The sequence below is a fragment of the Artemia sp. Qi Xiang Cuo genome, chromosome 5, assembly GCF_049724085.1.
Source record: "Artemia sp. Qi Xiang Cuo chromosome 5, ASM4972408v1, whole genome shotgun sequence".
NCBI lineage: Eukaryota > Metazoa > Arthropoda > Branchiopoda > Anostraca > Artemiidae > Artemia > Artemia sp. Qi Xiang Cuo.
Window position 1 is genome coordinate 4,476,279 of NC_142798.1, and position 20,460 is coordinate 4,496,738.

At 36.8% G+C, this 20,460-nt stretch overlaps 1 protein-coding gene across 1 annotated transcript in view; it reads right to left on the reverse strand.

Moving 5' to 3' along the window:
* LOC148951733 (transient receptor potential-gamma protein-like) overlaps positions 1 to 18,193 on the reverse strand; it is a 325,562-nt gene extending 307,369 nt beyond the window's left edge. The window contains exons 1-2 of the mRNA XM_089088658.1: positions 18,082 to 18,193; positions 4,872 to 5,109 (exon numbers count right to left, since the gene is read on the reverse strand). The gene's annotated coding sequence lies outside the window, so the exon portion shown is untranslated. The remainder of the gene's footprint in view (positions 1 to 4,871; positions 5,110 to 18,081) is intronic.
* Positions 18,194 to 20,460: the final 2,267 nt, after the last annotated feature.

Sequence of the window (20,460 nt, forward strand, 5' to 3'; positions counted from 1 at the left end):
CCTACTACTACTACTTGTATTAGTACTACTATTACCACTTTTGGCACTACCACTAATGCTATTACTACTACTTCTATTACTACAACCATTACCACTTTTAGTATGCTACTACTACTGCTACTACTGCTACTGCTACTACTGCTACTACTAACACCACTTCTACTACTACCACTGCTACTGCTACTGCTACTACTATTACAACTACTACCACTACTGCTACTATTAGCACTACTGCTACTACTACTACAATTACTACTACTGCTACTACTACTGCTACTGCTATGACTACTATTACTGTTGATACTATCAGCCCTTCAACTACTACTGCTGCTACCACTACTACTTCTACTAATAACACTCCTCCTCCTACTACTACAACTACTACTACTACTAATACTAGTACTACTACTACTATTGATACTACTACTGTACTACTACTATTATTGATTTTAGTACTTTAGTACTTTTTAGTACTATCACTGCTGCTACTACTATTACTAAGGCTATGGCTATCAGAGTGAAACTTTGAGAGAATATTGAAGGGAATGTTAAACTAAATCAGAAAGCACTCTGTGCGTCAGCAATACCCCAAGGATTGCCTAGAGTATAAAGTTGAAACTGTCAGGGCATATTGAAAAGGATGCCGAATTAACCAAAAGGCACTGTTTATATATAACTAATACTACGACTACTCTTGCTACTGCTCCTGTAACTGCTACTACTGTTACTACTATTGCTACTACTCCCGCTACTACTACTGCTACTATTAATACTACTACTACTACTACAGCTACTACTTCAGCTTCTACGGCTAAAGATGTTAAGGTGTAACTTTCAGAGAATGTTCAAGTAAATAAAAACACTATGTGCATGCAGGTTGTCAAGAGGCAGTATGAGGAATATCTAAGGAACGGCTCAGGGCATCAAGTTGAAATATTCAGGAGATATTGATGCTAAAGATGGAGATAGGGGATGCTAAACTAGCCAAAAGGCACTATGTAATACTATTGCTACCATTGCTACTAGTAGGCTACAACTGATACTACTACTGTTGTTTATACTACTACTAGTACTACTACTACTTCTATTACTATTACTACCACTACTATTTCTACTGCTACTACTGGTACTACTACCACTACTGTTACAATAAGTACTACTACTACTGCTGCTAATACTGCTACTACTACTACTACTACTAATACTACTACTAATACTACCACTACTGCTACTACTGCTGCTGCTGCTACTACTACTACTACTACTACTACTACTAATACTACTACCACTACTGCTGCTACTGCACTACTACTACTACTGCAACTGCTACTACTAATACTACTACTAATACTACTACTACTACTACTACTACTACTACTATATACTACTACTACTACTATTACTTCTACTATTACTACGACGATGAGGACTACAGTCACTACTGCTGCTACTACTACTACTACTACTACTACTAAGGTTAAGTTTATAAGAGTGGAACTTTCAAGGAGTGTTGAATTCATTCAAAACACACTATGTGCAACAGGTGGTGAAAAGGGATAGAAGCAATATCTCAAGGACGATATAGAGGTTATGTTGAAACTTTCAGTGGATATTGAGGGGGATGTTGAACTAACCAAAACGCACTGTGTGCATGCTACTACTACAACTACTGCTACAAAGACCACTATTACTAGTACTTATACTCCTAACACATCCTCTATAGCTACAATAGCTTCTGTTACTGTTACTCCGACTAATTGCGTCTGCGACTTCTTACGACTGTAACAACTTGCGACTCCTCATGGATGCGAATACTTGCAAGTGTGACTGTAACAACTTGTGACTGGAGCTGTGACTACGTCTGACTGTGATTACAACTAATTGAGACAGGGACTGTCTCAATTGTGGGCTTATATGGTATAAGATAAGCGAAAATGAATCAGAACCTTCGACAGACCTTGCTTAATTTGTAGACATATGCTACACACATATTGGCTTCATACCGAGGAGTTCTTATCAACGGAAAAAAAGTATAAAAGAAACTAGATGCAAAAGCTAACATACACTAGAAAATAAAATAAAAAGATGAGGAAAAAAATGCACAAATACTGTACAAAAAAAAGAAGTCAAAAGAAAAACAAAAGAATAGTTGTTGTTTATACAACAGTTTTTTTCTGTACTTATGCTGCGCTAGAATCATCAGTTAGGTTTGTTAAACAACAACAACTGTAGTTTGTCAGTTGTTAGTTGCTTTTGGTTTTTTCTTGTACAGTGCTCATGTTTTTACCTGTATAGTGTTTGTTTTTATCAGATTAATTAAAAATAAAAATAAATTTTTCCCAAAAAATAAGTCTTTGAAAGAAAAGTAAAGAACTCCATGAAAACAAAAAAAGAACAAAAATAGAATAATCTACCAAGCTTAAAACTGCCACAAATCAGCATCAATAAATAAAAGAAACTCAAAACGAGCAGAAATTAAAATAAATAACGAAGTCAAACTCAAAACGAGCAGAAATTAACATGAGTAGGCCTCAAGACCCCTATGCCTTCTCACGGCCAGAACATTTGCGCTTAACTGACAAAAATACAAATGAATGTGCATTGTCAGTTTAATGAACATATGCTGATTTTAAATCCTTAAAATCTTAATAACTTTTTATTTATTAAAGCTATAAAAGTGAAAACTTTTAGTTTTTGTGAAGTGAAGACAATTTCTATCAGATGCGTTTGGTGAGAAAAGTGGTAGTCAGGGGAGGGGGCTGGCTAGTTTCCTTCCATCATTTTTGACTCTTAAAAGGGAACTAGAACTTCCAATTTTCAACCAAATGAGCCTTCTCTAGAGTTTATGCAACTATTCCTTCCAGTAAAACCTTAAATGCCCGCGGGGCAAAACTTACAACCCTTAGTCCTAGGCTCTGGGGGTTCGTTTCAATGCCAAAAGCCTTATTATATGGTCTTTGGGCGATTTTGAACAAAAAGTCCTTAAAATTTCTGTTGGATGCATTTCGGGAAAATATGACGTGGGAGGTAGCCTCCTTTCGATCACTTTGACTCTTAAAAAGGGCATTAGAACTTCTGATTACGAAGCCAATAAGCCCACTCTGAAGTTTATACCATCACCCTTTCTATAAAAAACGTTATATGCCCACAGGGCATAACTTACATCCCTTGCTCTTAGGGCTGCGGGGAGGGGTATGCCATCCTCACAGACATAATTTCCGGACCTTTCAGCTACGCTAAACAAAATGGCTGTTCAAAAATTTGATTGAATGTGCTGGGGAAGTGATGGGCGTGGCGGGGGGGGGGGCTATTTGCCCTCCAATAATTTTCGATTATTTAAAAGGGACATTAGTCCTCTCGTTTACCAGTCGAATGAGACCTTTTTGAAGTTTCTAAGGCCACTCCTTCTAAACAAAGTGCCCTGGACTAAAGCCAAAAAAATATATTCTACATTGTGCCAACATCGATCTCTACTTAGGCAGTGCTATTACGCTGCCTATGATATAAAGCAAAAAATATTCGGTTTTATAATGACCATTTGCATTAAAAAAAAAAAAAAAATGACGTTTCGCTGTCTTACTTTGAATATCTACCCGTTAATTCGCTTTAGTTTCATTTTAAGCAAAAAAAAACAAAAGTCGAATTACAAATATTTTGGGTTAGCTCCTCTTTACATGTTCAAGGGTAGGATGCAGAAGGGTTCAGGACTATTTCTTTAGCCAATTATTTTTTTTATTTTTTTCCTAGTCACCATTTAAACAATTGATTTGAAATAAATGAAACAAAGCATAACAAAAGGCCAGGGCTCCATTTATGAGGGGACAATTCACCCCTAGATTTTGAAAAGTAACTTTCTTTTGTATTTTCATTAGGAAATGAAAAAGAATCTCCTCCCAAGATTATTAAAAAGCACCTTTTTATAACTTCATCAAGAACAAATAAAAAGTTCCTTGTCCCCTCTCTACATAGAAAAAAAAACTATTTTCCTTTCTGCTGGAGGAAAAACTATACCCGGCATTTTAACATCCATCATTGGGAGTGGCCATGACTGGCCGATACATATGAAAATTAATCGGAAAGAATGAGTCAATTTTCCGGATCAAGTTTATATATGCATTTTTATGTGACGTTAAGACAATTTCTGAATAGAAACTGTCTATTTTCAAATTTTTTCAAAAATTTGAAAATTATTCAAAATTCTTTCAGAAAATTATTTCAAAAATTTGAAATAATTTTTTCAGCTTGGGTTTCATTCTAATATCTCATCTAATATTTGAGTTACTACTTGAGTTATTACATTAGTATCCATAATACGAGTATTACAACATCCTAACAAAAATGGAATCATTATAATACATGGGCGGATCTAGGATTTTTTTTGGGGGGGGGGGCTAAAGGGGTTCATCCTATAAACTATTACTGTTGCTACTCTTGATGCTACTCCCGAAAGAATGGGTCAAGTATCTGGGCCAAGCTCATATGTGCATTTACAGCTGGATAAAAACCACTAACAGAGTCGTATGTGGCCAATTAATTCCTCTCTTTTCTTATCTTTGAAACTCTATCTTTTTTTTTATTTCTGTTTTTTTTTTAAGTGGGTGGCTTCAGGTTTGATGCTGAATTGTGATTTGATGCATTTCACTCTGGCACTGTATTAGAAGACTTGGTTTATATAGGTAATAAAATAAATTTGTTTACTGACTTATAACTATAAGAAATTACTAGCAATGTTCTTTTAGCTGACCATTTATACCGAAGGATTGAATAAATAAGGGTTATTTAAACGGTTAATCTCCCAAGATTATCAAACAGCAGGAAATCATTTTAATCACTCAGACGGATCGAATACGAATGAATGAATAATTACTTACTCAAAGATAAAATAACTCTCTTTAGGATGTAGCTCAAATGTTAAAATATCTACACAATTTTCTCTTCATGCTCTTTCTCGTCATTAAGATTCCGGAAAAGAGGAAATTATTTCCGGAAATAAGTCCATTTTCTATAAGGATATCTCGACTCGCTGTCTGCTTCCTGAGATACAATTATTTGGCCATTCACAAGTTTTGTTCATTCCCTTTATTTAATTGGGCTGACTTGTTGAAAGTCCTGGAAAAATGTAAAGAAATCATGTTTTTTCTGAGAGTAAAATAGGTACAATACTCTTCTCAAAATATCCACTTTTCATCTTTCAGAAATAAGCAAACTGAAATAAATATCTAAAAATCAATGGAATGAAAACTTGCTGAAACTACTGGAAGAAAGTGAAGAAATCACGCCTCATCTGAAACTAAAGTAGTTTTAATGCTCTTCTGGAAATATTTGCTTTCAATACTGAATAAACAAGACTGTCTCCCAAAAAAATTCTAAATATGAACAGCTCTGTAATTATCAGAAATATCTATAATTATTGAGCCATCCTAGCCGAGTGGTTAGCCTGCTAGACTTGAAGTCCTTTGTTCGTGAGAACAAATTATCAGAAATATTCTATAATTATTGAGCCATCCTAGCCGAGTGGTTAGCCTGCTAGACTTGAAGTCCTTAGTTCGTGAGAACAAATTATCAGAAATATTCTATAATTATTGAGCCATCCTAGCCGAGTGGTTAGCCTGCTAGACTTGAAGTCCTTTGTTCGTGAGAACAAATTATCAGAAATATTCTATAATTATTGAGCCATCCTAGCCGAGTGGTTAGCCTGCTAGACTTGAAGTCCTTCGTTCGTGAGAACAAATTATGAGAAATATTCTATAATTACTGAGCCATCCTAGCCGATTGGTTAGCCTGCTAGACTTGAAGTCCTTTGTTCGTGAGGCTAGGGCTTCAAGTCCCGGTATTGCTGGTTATTTGGTTTGAAACGGTAGTCAGTGGTGTCGCTCTGTAAGCTCACCCAGGGTCGATCTAGCTCTAAATGGGTCCCTGAAGAAATCTGGGAGGGGATAATACAGGAAATTTCAGATAATTTTCCCCCAACAACGCATCGCACTCCCACCCGAAGGAAGGGAATCAGAAGAGAGATGGCTCCGTTACGCACACCATTGGTCAGCATGCCAAAAAAGAAAGTTTTAAGTAAAAAATTTTAATTATTGAGAAAACAAAGGATGAATAACACACAATGCCAGTTAGAAACTGGAAGTATGCAGGCATAATTTTGGCTACTAGTGAGGACGCTATTGGGGGAAATGATGTAGCTGTATGGGGCCTGCCTTAGGGCAATAAATGAGTTTCAACGAGCAGCAATTGCAACTTCACGTTAAGTGAAGTTGCCACAACAAAATCTAAGTATGAAAAATATACAAATATTTTGGAACAAATTCCAAAATATGTGAGGTTGAAGACTAAAACGACCGAAATTATCCCAGAATTTCCCCTCATGTAAATCGGAGAAACACGGTTGAAACCACTTTATCGCAAGGCACAAGGAGTGGCATCCTCGAGCTAAATATAGCCAAGAAACTGGCACAGCTTTTTACTGCTATGTTCATCTCAGACACCTTTGTGATGTGCTGATTTATTATTACTAAGTTTTAAATTAAGTTTGATAATTTTATGTTAAGAATATAAGTAAGATATAAAATATAAAGTAAAAGAGATCGAATATAAAAATAAATAAAAATATGAAAGACACAAGCAAGCAATTGCTATGAGTTGAGGGACCCTTTTAATAATTTTAAGTAAGGCAAACGAAAGACGGCAGAACAGGAAAAAAACATGGAAACAACAGCAAATTGAAAAAAATTGTGTGTGGCCCATCGTAGGCCTTCCATTAAGAGACACTCTTAAGAAAGAGGGTTCTTTTAATCCTCTTTCAAGTGGCTTGACTGGTTGAGTGGCTTGAGTCAGTTTTTTTCTGTTTACTTGTTTGGTGTAGTCGTTTTTAACTTATGTCTTGTATGTTTATGTCACTCATAATTATAATTTGTTTTCCTTATTACATATTTTCTGATTGGTGTCTTGTCTGCTGTTATATTTGTTTATTTTTACAGTTAGAAACTTCCTTCCTTCTACAATATTTATGTTTTGTATACATTATTTGATAAGTAAGTGAAAATTTAACCTGATCCTGGCACATTGCTTGACACGGATCTTAACATAAATACCAATTGATTGTTCGACGAAAAGGTGAAAAGCAGGATTATACAAGAGCTCCCATAGTTTAACGCTTACGCTTCAGTGCTAAGAAAACAGGTAAATATTTACCAAATCATATTATTGACTTATGAATAAAGCGAATATACCACTCGATATACTCAACATACACCCTCTTAAAATCTAGACACAAATAGTACTGTTTAATTTAGTTTCATACCTCCTCTAGTTGACCTGAAATGGAAAACTTGATACCATTCGCAAAAAAATCTGTTTACTTTCTTTGATAGCTTGGATAAACTTACGCTACTTTGATTTGGTTAAAATTTAAGAGCAGAAGCAGCCCCGAACGTTTCAACATAATACCCTCAGTCGTTCTTGGGATACTGCTGAGATGCCTTATTGGGAATTAGCATTAACAAACTGAATTTTTATTTAATCTTTTGGAAAAAATTATTTTTTAAAAATAATGTCAAATGGGTGGGGGGGCGTGGGAGGGGGATTAGTTTTCCTCCAATCACTTTCGAGTATTATAAAGGGCATCAGCCCTTTCTATTTTAAATTGAATGAGCCCTTTTCGAAGTTCCTACGACAACTCCTTGATACAAAGTGCCCTGATCTAAACAAAAACAACAACAACAAAAACAATACATTATATCCACATCGATGTTTACTATAAAAATGTCAAGCCTTCCAATTACTTTCGACTATTAAAAAGGGCACTAGGCCTTTCAAATTCCAATCGAATGAGCCTTTTCGAGTTTCTACGACAACACTTCCTATAAACACCTTATATGGCCCCAGGGCATAAATTACAACTCTTACCCTATGGGCTGTGATGGTGGTTGTCAACCTCTAAGACCTAATTTCCAGAATTTTCCACTACGTCACACAAAATGGCTATCTCAAAATTTTGATCTGGATGTGACTGGGAAAATGGTGGGCATGAGAGAGGCGTTAGTCTTTCTCCAATCACTTTCAACTTTTAAAAAAGGCACTAGCCCTTTCAATTTCTAATCAAGTGAGCCTTTTTGAAGTTTCTACGTCAACACTTTCAATAAAAACCTTACATGCCCCCAGGGGAACACTTACAACTCTCGCCCTGAGGGCTGGGTGGGGGAGTTGTCATCCTCACAGACCTAATTTCCAGAAGTTTCTACTACGTTGAACAAAATGGCTATCTGAAAATTTTGATTGGATGTGTTTGGGGAATGGTGGGCGTGAGAGAGGGGTTAGTTACCGTCCAATCACTTTCAACTATTAAAAAGGGCACTATCCCTCTCAAATTCCAATTTAATGAGCCCCTTTTGAAGTTTTTACGACAATTCTCTTATTAAAAACCTTATATGCCCCCTGGGCATAACTTACAACCTTTTTCCTGGGGACTCTGGGGGGTTTGTCATCCTTAAATACATAATTTCCAGAACTTTCAACTACGTTGAACAAAATGGCTATCTCTAAGCTTTGATTGAATGTATTTGAGGAAATGGAGGGCGTGAGAGGGGGGGGGTTAATTACTCTCCACTCACTTTCGACTATTAAAAAGGGCAATTTCAATTTCCAATCAAATGAGCCCCTTTTGAAATTTCTACAACAACTTTCTATATAAACCTTATATGCCCCCCGGGCACAGATTACAACCCTTGCACTGAAAGCTCTGATGGGGTTTTTATCCTAAAAGACCTAATTTTCAGAACTTTCGACTACGTTGAACAAAATAGATATCTCAAAATTTTGATTGGATGTGTTTGGGGAATCGGTGGGCGTGAGAGGGTGGTTAGTCGCCCATTTCAATAAAAACCTTATATGCCCCCAGGACATAACTTATAACCCGTGCCCTGAAGACTATAGGGAGAGTGTCCTGCTCAAAGGTATAATTTACTGAACTTTAAACTTGATGGAACAAAATGGCTATCAAGAAATTTTGATCGGATATATTTGGGGTAATGGTGGGCGTGGAAGGGGTGATTGGTGCCTTCCAATCACTTTCGGCTATTAAAAAGGGCACTAGCCATTCCAATTTCCAATCGAATGAGTCATTTTTGAAGCTTCTACGACGCAGCGTTCAGTAAAAGCCTTATATGCCCCCAGGGCATAACTTATAACCCTTGCCCTGAGGGCTGCGGGGGAGTGTCCTCCTCAAAAAAACATAATTTCTGTCTGGAAATCCAGAACACTGAATAAAGTGGCTATCTAAAAATTTTGATTGGATGTGTTTGGGGAAAAGATGGGCAAGAGAGGGGGCCTTGTTTGCCTCAAATCACTTTTGACTATTAAAAAGGGTACTAGACCTTTGAATTTTCAATCGAATGAGCCCTTTTTCAAGTTTCTACGACAAAGATTTCAATGAAAACTTATATGCCCCCAGGGTATAACTTATAACCCTTGCTCTGAAGACTCTGGGGGGACAGTTCTGCTCAAAGGTATAATTTCCTGAACTTTAACTGCGTGGAACAAAATGGCTATCTCAAAATTTTGATGGCACGTATTTGGGGAAATGGTGGGCGTGAAAGGCGTGTTAGTTGCCTTCCAATTACTTTCGACTATTAAAAAGGGCACAAGCCATTTCAATTTCTAATCAAATGAGCCCTTTTTGAAGTTTCTACGACAACGCGTTCTGTAAAAACTTTATATGCCCCCAAGGCATAACTTACAACTCTTGTCCTGAGGGCTGTGAGGAGGTTGTCATCCTCGAAGAACTAATTTCCAGAACTAAAAACTACGTTGAACAAAATAGCTATCTCAAAATTTTGATTGGAAGTGTTCGGGGGAATGATGGGCGTGGGGAGCGGAGGGGGCTATTTACCCTTTAATCACTTTCGACTATCAAAAGGGTACTAGCCCTTTGAATTTCCAATCGAATGAGCCTGTTTTGAAGTTTCTACGACAACGTCTTCTATAAAAACCTTATATACCCCCAGGTCATAACTTAAAACCGTTGCCCTGAGGGTTGTCCTCCTCAAAAACATATTTTCTATCTGGAAAAAAACTACGCTGAACAATATGACTATCTAAAAATTTTGATTGGATGTGTTTGGGGGAATGATGGGCGTGGGGGGGCTAGTTGCCCTCCAATGACTTTCGACTATTAAAAAGGGCACTAGCCCTTTGAATTTCCAATCGAATGAGCCTGTTTTGAGGTTTCTACGACAACACCTTCTATAAAAACCTTATATGCCCCCAGGGCATAACTTAAAACCCTTGCCCTGAGGGTTGTGGGGGACTATCCTCCTCAAAAACATATTTTCTATCTGGAAATCAACTACGCTGAACAAAATGGCAATCTCAAAATTTTGATTGGATGTATTTGGGGAATGAAGGGCGTGGGAGGGGGGGCTAGTGGCCCTCCAATCACTTTTTACTATTAAAAAGGGTACTAGCCCTTTGAATTTCTAATCGAATGAACCTCTTTTGAAGTTTCTAGGACAACGCCTTCTATAAGAACCTTATATGCCCCCAGGGCATAACTTAAAACCCTTATCCTGAGGTTTGTGGGGGAGTGTCCTCCTAAAAAACATATTTTCTATCTGGAAATTAACTACGCTGAACAAAATGGCTCTCTCAAAATTGTGATTGGATGTATTTGGGGGAATGAGGGGCGTGGTGGGGGGCTAGTTGCCCTACAATCACTTTCGACTATTAAAAAAGGGTACTAGCCCTTTAAAATTCCAATCGAATGAGCCTGTTTTGAGGTTTCTACGACAACGCCTTCTATAAAAACCTTATATGCCCCCAGGGCATAACTTAAAACCCTTGCCCTGAGGTTTGTGGGGGACTGTCCTCCTCAAAAACATATTTTCTATCTGGAAATCAACTACGCTGAACAAAATGGCAATCTCAAAATTTTGATTGGATGTATTTGGGGAATGAAGGGCGTGGGGGGGCTAGTTGCCCTCCAATCACTTTCTACTATTAAATAGGGTACTAGCCCTTTGAATTTCTAATCGAATGAGCCTGTTTTGAAGTTTCTACGACAACGCCTTCTATAAAAACCTTATATGCCCCCAGGGCATAACTTAAAACCCTTGCCCTGAGGTTTGTGGGGGAGTGTCCTCCTCAAAAATATATTTTCTATCTGCAAATTAACTATGCTGAACAAAATGGCTCTCTCAAAATTGTGATTGGATGTATTTGGGGGAATGAGGGGCGTGGGGGGGGCTAGTTGCCCTCCAATCGCTTTTGACTATTAAAAAGGGTACTAGCCCTTTGAATTTCCAATTGAATGAGCCTGTTCTGAAGTTTCTACGACAACGACTTCTATAAAAACCTTATATACCCCCAGGGCATAACTTAAAACCCTTGCCCTGATGGTTGTGGGAGAGTGTCCTTCTCAAAAACATATTTTCTATCTGGAAATCAACTGCGCTGAACAAAATGGCTATCTCAAAATTTAGATTGGATGTATTTGGGGAATGATGGGCGTGGGGGGGGCTAGTTGCCCTCCAATCGCTTTCTACTATTAAATAGGGTACTAGCCCTTTGAATTTCTAATCGAATGAACCTGTTTTGAAGTTTATAGGACAACGCCTTCTATAAGAACCTTATATGCCCCCAGGGCATAACTTAAAACCCTTGCCCTGAGGTTTGTGGGGGAGTGTCCTCCTAAAAAACATATTTTCTATCTGGAAATTAACTCCGCTGAACAAAATGGCTCTCTCAAAATTGTGATTGGATGTATTTGGGGGAATGTTGGGCGTGGGGGGGGCTAGTTGCCCTCCAATCGCTTTTGACTATTAAAAAGGGTACTAGCCCTTTGAATTTCCAATCGAATGAGCCTGTTCTGAAGTTTCTAAGACAACGCCTTCTAAAAAAAACCTTATATACCCCCAGGGCATAACTTAAAACCCTTGCCCTGAGGGTTGTGGGAGAGTGTCCTTCTCAAAAACATATTTTCTATCTGGAAATCAACTGCGCTGAACAAAATGGCTATCTCAAAATTTAGATTGGATGTGTTTGGGGGAATGATGGGCGTGGGGGGGCTAGTTGCCCTCCAATAACTTTAGATTATTAAAAAGGGTAATAGCCCTTTGAATTTCCAATTGAATGAGCTTGTTTTGAGGTTTCTACGACAAGGCCTTCTATAAAAACCTTATATCCCCCCAGGGCATAACTTAAAACCCTTGCCCTGAGGGTTGGGGGGGATTGTTCTCCTCAAAAACATATTTTCTATTCGGAAATCAACTACGCTGAACAAAATGGCTATCTCAAAAATTTGATTGGATGTGTTTGGGGGAATGATGGGCTGGGGGGGGGGGGTTGGGGGGCTAGTTGCCCTCCAATCACTTTCGACTATTAAAAAGGACACTAGCCACTCCAATTTCCAATCGAATGAGCCCTTTTCGAAGTTTCTACGACAACTCCTTCGATACGAAGTGCACGATGGAGAAAAAAAAACACAATGTGCCCACATCGTTCTTTACTTAGGCAGCGCTAGCGCGCTGCCTATGATATAAGTCTACAGTTTCGATGCTGCAGATTAACAGCTCCTCCGATATTGCGAAACATGATGAGCAGGGTTGCCATCCTTAGTGATTTATCACTATTTCTAGCGATTTTTTATATTGCCTAAACCAAAAAAAAACTAAATCAGTACATAGATCAATAGATTATTGAAGAAAATCACTAAATCAACCAAAAAATCACCAAAATCTGGTGTTTTTTTTTCTCACCGAGTGGCAACCCTGATGCTGAATGTAGCATGTAATATTACATTCATATGCTTACCTGCACAAAAGAAGGAGAGGCATCTCCTAACGACAAAATTTTTCTGAAAATATTCCCTAGAAGAAAAGCTTAAAGCATGGCCCTAAAATTTATATTTAAATTTATATTTAAAATTTATATTAAAGTGAACAGTAGGGATTAAGGTTAGGGGTAACGTCCATATAATTTAAGAGAGCCCTAGATATAATATCAAAACAACCCCTAGATGCAACATCAAAACAAGCATAGATTAAGTTAAAAACAAATTTATATTGAAACTAAAGTAAGTAATATCATTAAAACAAAAACTAAAAGAAGTTATCCTGTATTACAGGGTGGCACTCCCCCCTCCCTCAAGTTTGAATAGTCCTTCACTCAAAGTATGAGTACCCAGTAGGTAATTGGAAGTGTTTCATTTAAAATTGCATTTCAAAACATTTGATGTAATAATTGGCATGTTTAAATTAAATAAGAATAATTATGATACAAATTAAACTTTTTATCACATTCCTCTTAATTTTGGGTATTTGTTCTTGGAGTAGGCTGCTCAGAAAAAGGACATAATTAAGTTTATTAAGCTTATTATTCCATACTTAAGACGGGATCCCTCAGTTTATGTTCGGTGTAAGATTTAATGTAACGTTTTACTTCTGTTTGAAAACAAACTTTTATGTGATTTCACTTACAATAGCTCATACGAAAAATCAGAAGTGACAAAGACATAAAACCCTATATTTTAAACAAATGTCAATGTTTAAGTTCACATTAATGACGGTATGAATTTTATTCTACATAAAGCTTATTGGTTTAACCCATAAGCCATCACTGTATTATTTGCTATCATTACTTTTTAAAGCTATTGTAGAGCCTTTGGAGGGGGGCTTTCGATAGGAAAAGGGAAGTTGTAGTTTCCTTTTTGGAAACTGATTTCGGAGGAGGAAACTTTTCGGAGAAAGTTATTAGGGGCAACAAGCCCCCTTCCTTTGCCTTTTTGTAACACCCTGGAACCTCCAAAGACATTCAATTAAAATCCCGAGATAGTTGTGTTGTTCAAAATAGTTCGAAGGTCCAATTAAAATGTCTGTGTGGAAGACCCCCACATGGCCTGGGGCTAGAAACGTAAATAACTAAAATTACTTTATTAGTAACTACTAAGTATAGTTACCTAAGTGTATGTTATATAATGGTAAAGGGCGGCTTGTACAAAATCTCAGGAATGGCTAAGGCTATTAAGTTGAAACTTACAGGAACTGTTGAATTAAATGAAAAGACGCAATGGTGTGGAAACATTAGGTTTCCACACCACACCTAACAAATTCTCACGTCAAAGTCGCAAATAAAAAGGTTTGAGAGTCAGAAATAAAGAGAGCTGAGAGATGCCTTTGATATATATTCATTCTGCATTTTGCAGATGTACATGCAATATCTGAGGAACGAGTAAGGGTGTTAAATTGAAACTTTTAGGGAGTGTTTGTGAGCTAAATCAAAACACACTATATGCATCCAGGTTAACCGCAGCGTGTAGCTGCAATATCTCAGGAACAGTTAATGGTACTAACTTGAAACTTCCAGGGAATTAGCTAAATCAAATTACAATATGTGGAACTTCCAGGGAATTAGGTAAATCAAACGACACTATGTCTACCAAAGTTTTCAAAAAAGTCTATCTGCATTATATCAAAAATTGCTAAGGGTAATATATCTGAAATTCTAGTAAACGTTGAGGGGTATCTTGTCTAAATAAAACGACATTGTCTGCGTCCAGGTTATTAAAACGGTGAATCTGTAATATATCATGAGCGTCCAAGGTCGTTAATTTGAAACTTTCAGGAATGTTGAAGTGGGTGTTGAAATAAATCGAAAGACACTACATGTATCAAGGTTATAATAAAAGAGCATCTCCAATGCCTCCGGAACAGCCAAGGAAACAAATGGAAACTTGCAGATAGTGTTGATGGGTGTACGTATTATTTATTTTAATTTCTTTTTGTTTTGGGTTTCTTTCATGTATTGAAAGTAATTTCTGGTCTTTAAGTTTTAATTATTAGAAGACATTATTCCTGCTCACATTAGGCTTTAAAATGGTGTTTACTTTTCGTTGAAAAACTCCTTTTCAGAATTTTTTTTTAATTAATAAAATGGGGAAACTCAGAGTCAGCAATCAAAGCTACAGATTTTTACAAGATTATGATTTTAAGAGGAGGGGGTCTGAAAGTGATCCCCTCCCAAATGATACGTAACAATATAATTACATAGTTCAGTAATTTAAAAAACTTTGAAGTTAGTAACAGCTTAGTTCTGTTTGGGCCTTCCCGAATTATAGGCCACCGGAGAATACATTGTAAAATAATCACACACTGTAGGCTCGTATTTGTAACACACAAACGTATGGTTTTAAGAGTGCTGGATCTAATGCCTTAATTTCAGCAGAGTATTTAGTAATTTTCCAAATTTTTAAAGCCTGTCTTTTATTTATTTTGACAAAGTCTGGCCCTTCTACTCACAAAACAACGACGAATCTTGAACTTCCTTCATAAAGTAATGAAACAGACTTATTAAGACAGTCAAACAGACTTCAACGCAAAGTGCGTTATGATTGGAAGAGTTTCAAGCTTTTTTCCCGAAGATGACGAAAAGATGCATATGGTCTAATATCAGAAGAGTCAAAAATTGCTCCGGAAAACGTGTCTGATGACTCATTCCTCTTACTCGCCAGTGGCAATAGAAATACGGTTAGCAAAGATGAGTGTCAAAGGAGAAGATTATGAGAATGGCTTATGATATTACAATTTTTCGTTGGATTAAAAACAAAAGAAAAATCCTAGTATTATCTTGCTTTTCCTCACATTTTTACTGACTGTTCTTTATTTCCGCTAATGACTCATATACACACAGGAATGCACTGGTGGGGGTTTGGGACTAAGTAGGTTAAGAAAAGATAGGTTAATAAGAATGAATAAGTTTTGGATAAAAATTTTAAGAAGTAAAAATAGGCTAACGAAATAAGCGTATATTAGTTTGTTTGAGGATAATATAGAGGTTGGATGCCGGCAGGAAATTAAGAACATTTTAGATGAAGTAGGATATTCGTATTTTGGAATGAAGGTAAGGGATCGAATTCAGATACAGTGGTTGATAAGGTAAAAGAAAGGTTACACGAGCATGGAACACAGCAGTGGCAGGCTCGGAAGGAGGTCTCGGGATCTCTGAGTCTGTATAGTACGGTGAAGGAAACGTGGGGAAAAGAAGTTTATTTTAAGTTGGGGTTGAAAGGGGAAGAATTAAAATATATTTTGAACTTAAGGGGAGGGTCGATTGACATTGGGAAAAGAGAGAGAAAATTCAGGGAATATAGTGTTAACCCAGTGTATCCATTTCCTTTTCCGATGTGTGGGGAAGATGATGAAGATATTTTTCAATTTTTGGAGAATTGTAAGGAATTGGTGGATCTGATAAATGAGTATTTTTCGTTAGTGTTGATAGATAGAAGGTGGGTTTAAGGGATTGTAGGATCACGAGTTAAGATTGCATTAAGGAATATGGCTAAGTATGTTGATAAAGGGCTGAAACATCGTGATAGTTGTATCTCTTTATAAATAATTTCGTGAAGATTCATATATAAATACGTTTTTTCTTTTAATCTATTTGTGTTTTTCTTGTTCGTTTTATTATGTTTATGTTCTATTTTTTTCTATTGCCCGACGGATTTGTTTTAAACACATACATGCCACAGTTTATAGAATTATCCAGTAAGTTTATCGCAGATAATTTCTGGTCTTCATTCTCGGTACGAACAAAAAGCTCCTCCCACTTATTGCTGCATTAGCGGGTTAGTCTGTTTCCGTCAATCAATGGGAAATGGTTACAAAGTGCATTATTCGTAATAGCGGGTTTCCACTTTTTTCGTGTCCAAGAGAAATCTGACTTGTCTACCCGTGAATAGATCTAATGCCGTTTATGTTTATATCTGCAAAAACGTTCTCTGGAGCACTCGCACCTTGGTCCGGGTTTTTATAATGGGTGAGATAGGGTATGATCATACTGCTAATTCTATAAACTGTGATACATACATACTGGGATGGGGAGGGGTTCCATCAAAACTTTTAAAACACTTAACCCTCGAAACAATCGCAAGTAAGAATATGTTGAGATGTAAAGGAGGGGGCCGACCTTGAAAAGGAGGAGCACAAAAGGTGACCGAAGTTTTTAGAACAGCATTGAAAAAACGGGAAACAACCTAATATTTATTTGTGCGAATAAAACAGGGCAATATTACATTCCCTTTACAATGAAGAGCATCATCTTCAGTTTAAAGTCTACAAAAACTTTATTTAGCTCGTTTGAGATACTCTGAGAATGAGGATCCCTTAAAATTATCCAAAAATTTAAAGTTCATGTAGTATCTACTACTAAAGCAAAAATCTTACTTTTAGCGTCCGCATGACTTCGACCCTGTCAAAGCCGGTTGGAAGCGACCTCACGGTCGACCGAAAAAACGATGGTCTGACACCCAGTCCGAGTTCCCGACGATGGCAAATATCAGGTAAAGCGATGTGCAAACGCTTGCCATGGACCGAAGTGGATGGAGGAGGCAGACGTCACTCTCTACGCCGAGCAGCGCCCGGCAGGAGACATAAGTCAAGTCAAAGTAAGTCAACAGCCACCCAATCACTAATCTGCACAAAATCAGTATGCAACGGATAGATCTATCTGAAGTGAGTATTTATCTGGAGTGTACTTTTACAGTCAAACTCATGGTTTTAGATCCTTACAAGAGAGTAAACATTTTTAATTTTTAATGCTTGAAGGTAAGCAGCTATTCCCCGTTACAGAGATTTGCATAGACCCTTTAAGTTTCATTAAATACATATGGATTTGACACGTAATTGAGTATGACTGGAGGAACAGCTTGAAAATCGTTGAACTTTTTTGGGGGCGGGGGGAAGGGTGTATAAAGACTTGCCATTTTGTGTTTAGGACAAGGTGCAACATGTTTTGTCTCTGATACTCACAGAAAAGACGCTATGCCCTTTTTTTCCTTTTTTATACCTATGTGGCCAATCAAGACATTTTGATTGCTGTACTTGCAGTAATTCTAGAAGACTTAAGTCTTACCATCAATAGTACTTTTCCAACCGAAACATAGTACTGTGAGTTTAATTACCTCTGAATTATAATTCTAGCAATCAACATATTATGTTTCTTATTAATCTCTTAATTACTTTTTTCGGGAAGTTCTCCTGATTATACTGAACGCACTGCTTACAAAATTCCTAAGAATAGAAATCTTACCATAAATAGCGCTTTACCAGCCCGCACTAAAATCTAACACAATCAAAAATTAAAATCAAATAATCCTTATTATTATCCGATTGACACTCACAATCACGATTTCTTATCACGATTTTTATCGGATAATTTTCTTTAGGATACTGAAGAAATCTTGGGAGATCCCGATTCAGCTAAAGAAAGTTAGCAAGAGAAGAGTACGGCGCCTGTCAAATAAGAAATACAAAGGATATCAACTTTTTCCTTAGGCCCAGTAGTTGGCTCTGGAAATAAAGAAACAGATGCATTTAGAAAGCTAGGTCACGGTGGTAAAATTTACTTAGGAAAAGCAAAAGCACCTAGGACAATGAAAATTAAACATAATTGCTTAAAATGAATAAGTGGAAACGGACACAGATGACACAACAAGAAAATTTAAAATTCAATCGTTAATAGAAAAACTTTCATATGGAGCTTTTCAGTTTTTGATAGTAGTGGGAGCCAAATTAAGAAAGAAAAAGAATCTTGCCTAAAACATATATAAACAAAACTAGAAACATACCGGAAAAACATAATGGATTTTTGGGTGAAAAGCGTTGTCCGGTTTATCTAATTAGTTTTCCTTATTCATTTTCAAGGTTCAACTTGCCACTATAGACAAAATGTGGTACTTCCCAGAAAACTTCCCACTTCAAACTCCAACAATCAAAAGAAAAAATCTTCGAAAACAGAATTTTTAAGTAAAAAAAAGACCTAAGATGAGTTGAAGGGCAAAAACAGTTTTATTTCGCTGTCCTTGGTACCCTGAGGAAATCAGTTAAAATTTCATTAATATATTCTCTCTGGATAAACTATAGATAGCATATTGTGACTACAGTTAAATTTTCCAATTTAATTCCAACTCAATTTCAATTTAACTCCACTAAAAATAAATATTCAACGATAGAGTCCTTTCCAATTTTAACACGTTCGTTTTTTTTAGATTTATCGAGTTCACTATTGCAAGGATAAAAGTTGAGTCATAATTATTGCTAGCACTGGAGCTTTTTTTTAACTATTTTTCAACCATTTCTGGCCAAAGAAGGTCAAAGAAAATAAATCTTCGAGCAGATTAAATATCTCTAATGGTACTGGCTGTTTCTAAGGAGAGGTATATGCAGTATCAGCTTTCAGTATTGGAATCAAGAGTCATTAGTTTGAAGTATGAAATAATAGTAGGATATATGGATGACAAAAAAATTATTAAAAAACTAATAGAGAAGAACGGAAAAAACCTTTTATCTACAAATGCACTAGAAAGTAAATGAGAATTGGCTTTTCCTACTACACAACAAAATTAAAATTCTTAAGACTAAATTAAAGCATTGGAGCAGTCATGGTATTTCATTTAGCCGTCCTTGATTAGTAATTATATAAAATAAAACAATTCCTTTTTTAACTGAGAGTAAAGAGAAACATAAAAACTCAAAAGAACAGAAATTATTCCGTACATGAAGGGGTTGTCCCCTCCTCAATACCTTGTACTTCACGCTATAGTTTTTACCACTTTTGAAAAAGCTTCTTATTGCAATTAAACGGCTATTGCGTTTCAAGAGCCGTTCTTAAAGAATTGGGACAAACAGTAAAACTGTAGCGTAAAGAGAAAGGTATTGGGGAGGGGGTAACCCCTTCACATATGGAATAATTTCTTTCTGATTTGAGTTTTAATGTTGCTCCTTACTTTCAGTTAGAAAAACTTGTTTTTTTTAATTTCTGACCGTTTTTTAAATAATGCCAGTAAATCCAGCTCAACTTCCATAAAAATCTCCCCTCCCCTTCACGAGAAATCCAGCCGTGGATATTTTCTCCCACATAAAATACACTCTCCTCTTAAAATTTCCTCCGGGCAGTTCCATCCACGCTGAAAATCCCCCACCCCCACCTGTAAAAATTCTTGCGGATGATTCAGCCTGAGAAATTCTCCTTAGCATACTTTTATTTGAAAAAGACTTCAATTTCTAATCGTTTTCTCGGTCACTCCGAAAATCTCGCCTTCCGTGGAATATTTTTTCGAAAATCCACGCTTAAAAAATCCCCTGGATAATTCCCCCCAGAACATCTACTCATGAAAAATTGAGTTAGCAAAGAGAAAGTAAGACAAATAACAAGAATTTCTTGTAGGAATTCCTTCAAATTCCTCCTGTTTAAAATAGAAAATTCCCTGTTCCCTGGAAAGTTCACCCACATCCCACGAAATTTCCCTTACCACGGAAAACTCTCCCTATGGAAACCCGCCCCAAGCACAAAATCTCCCCCTCCCCGAAAAATGTTTCTATATTTCCCAGTAACAAATAATATCGTTAAACAATGGGCAAATTTAAGAACTTGTAAATCTCCCGCCATGGACAATGGGGGGCCATGTTA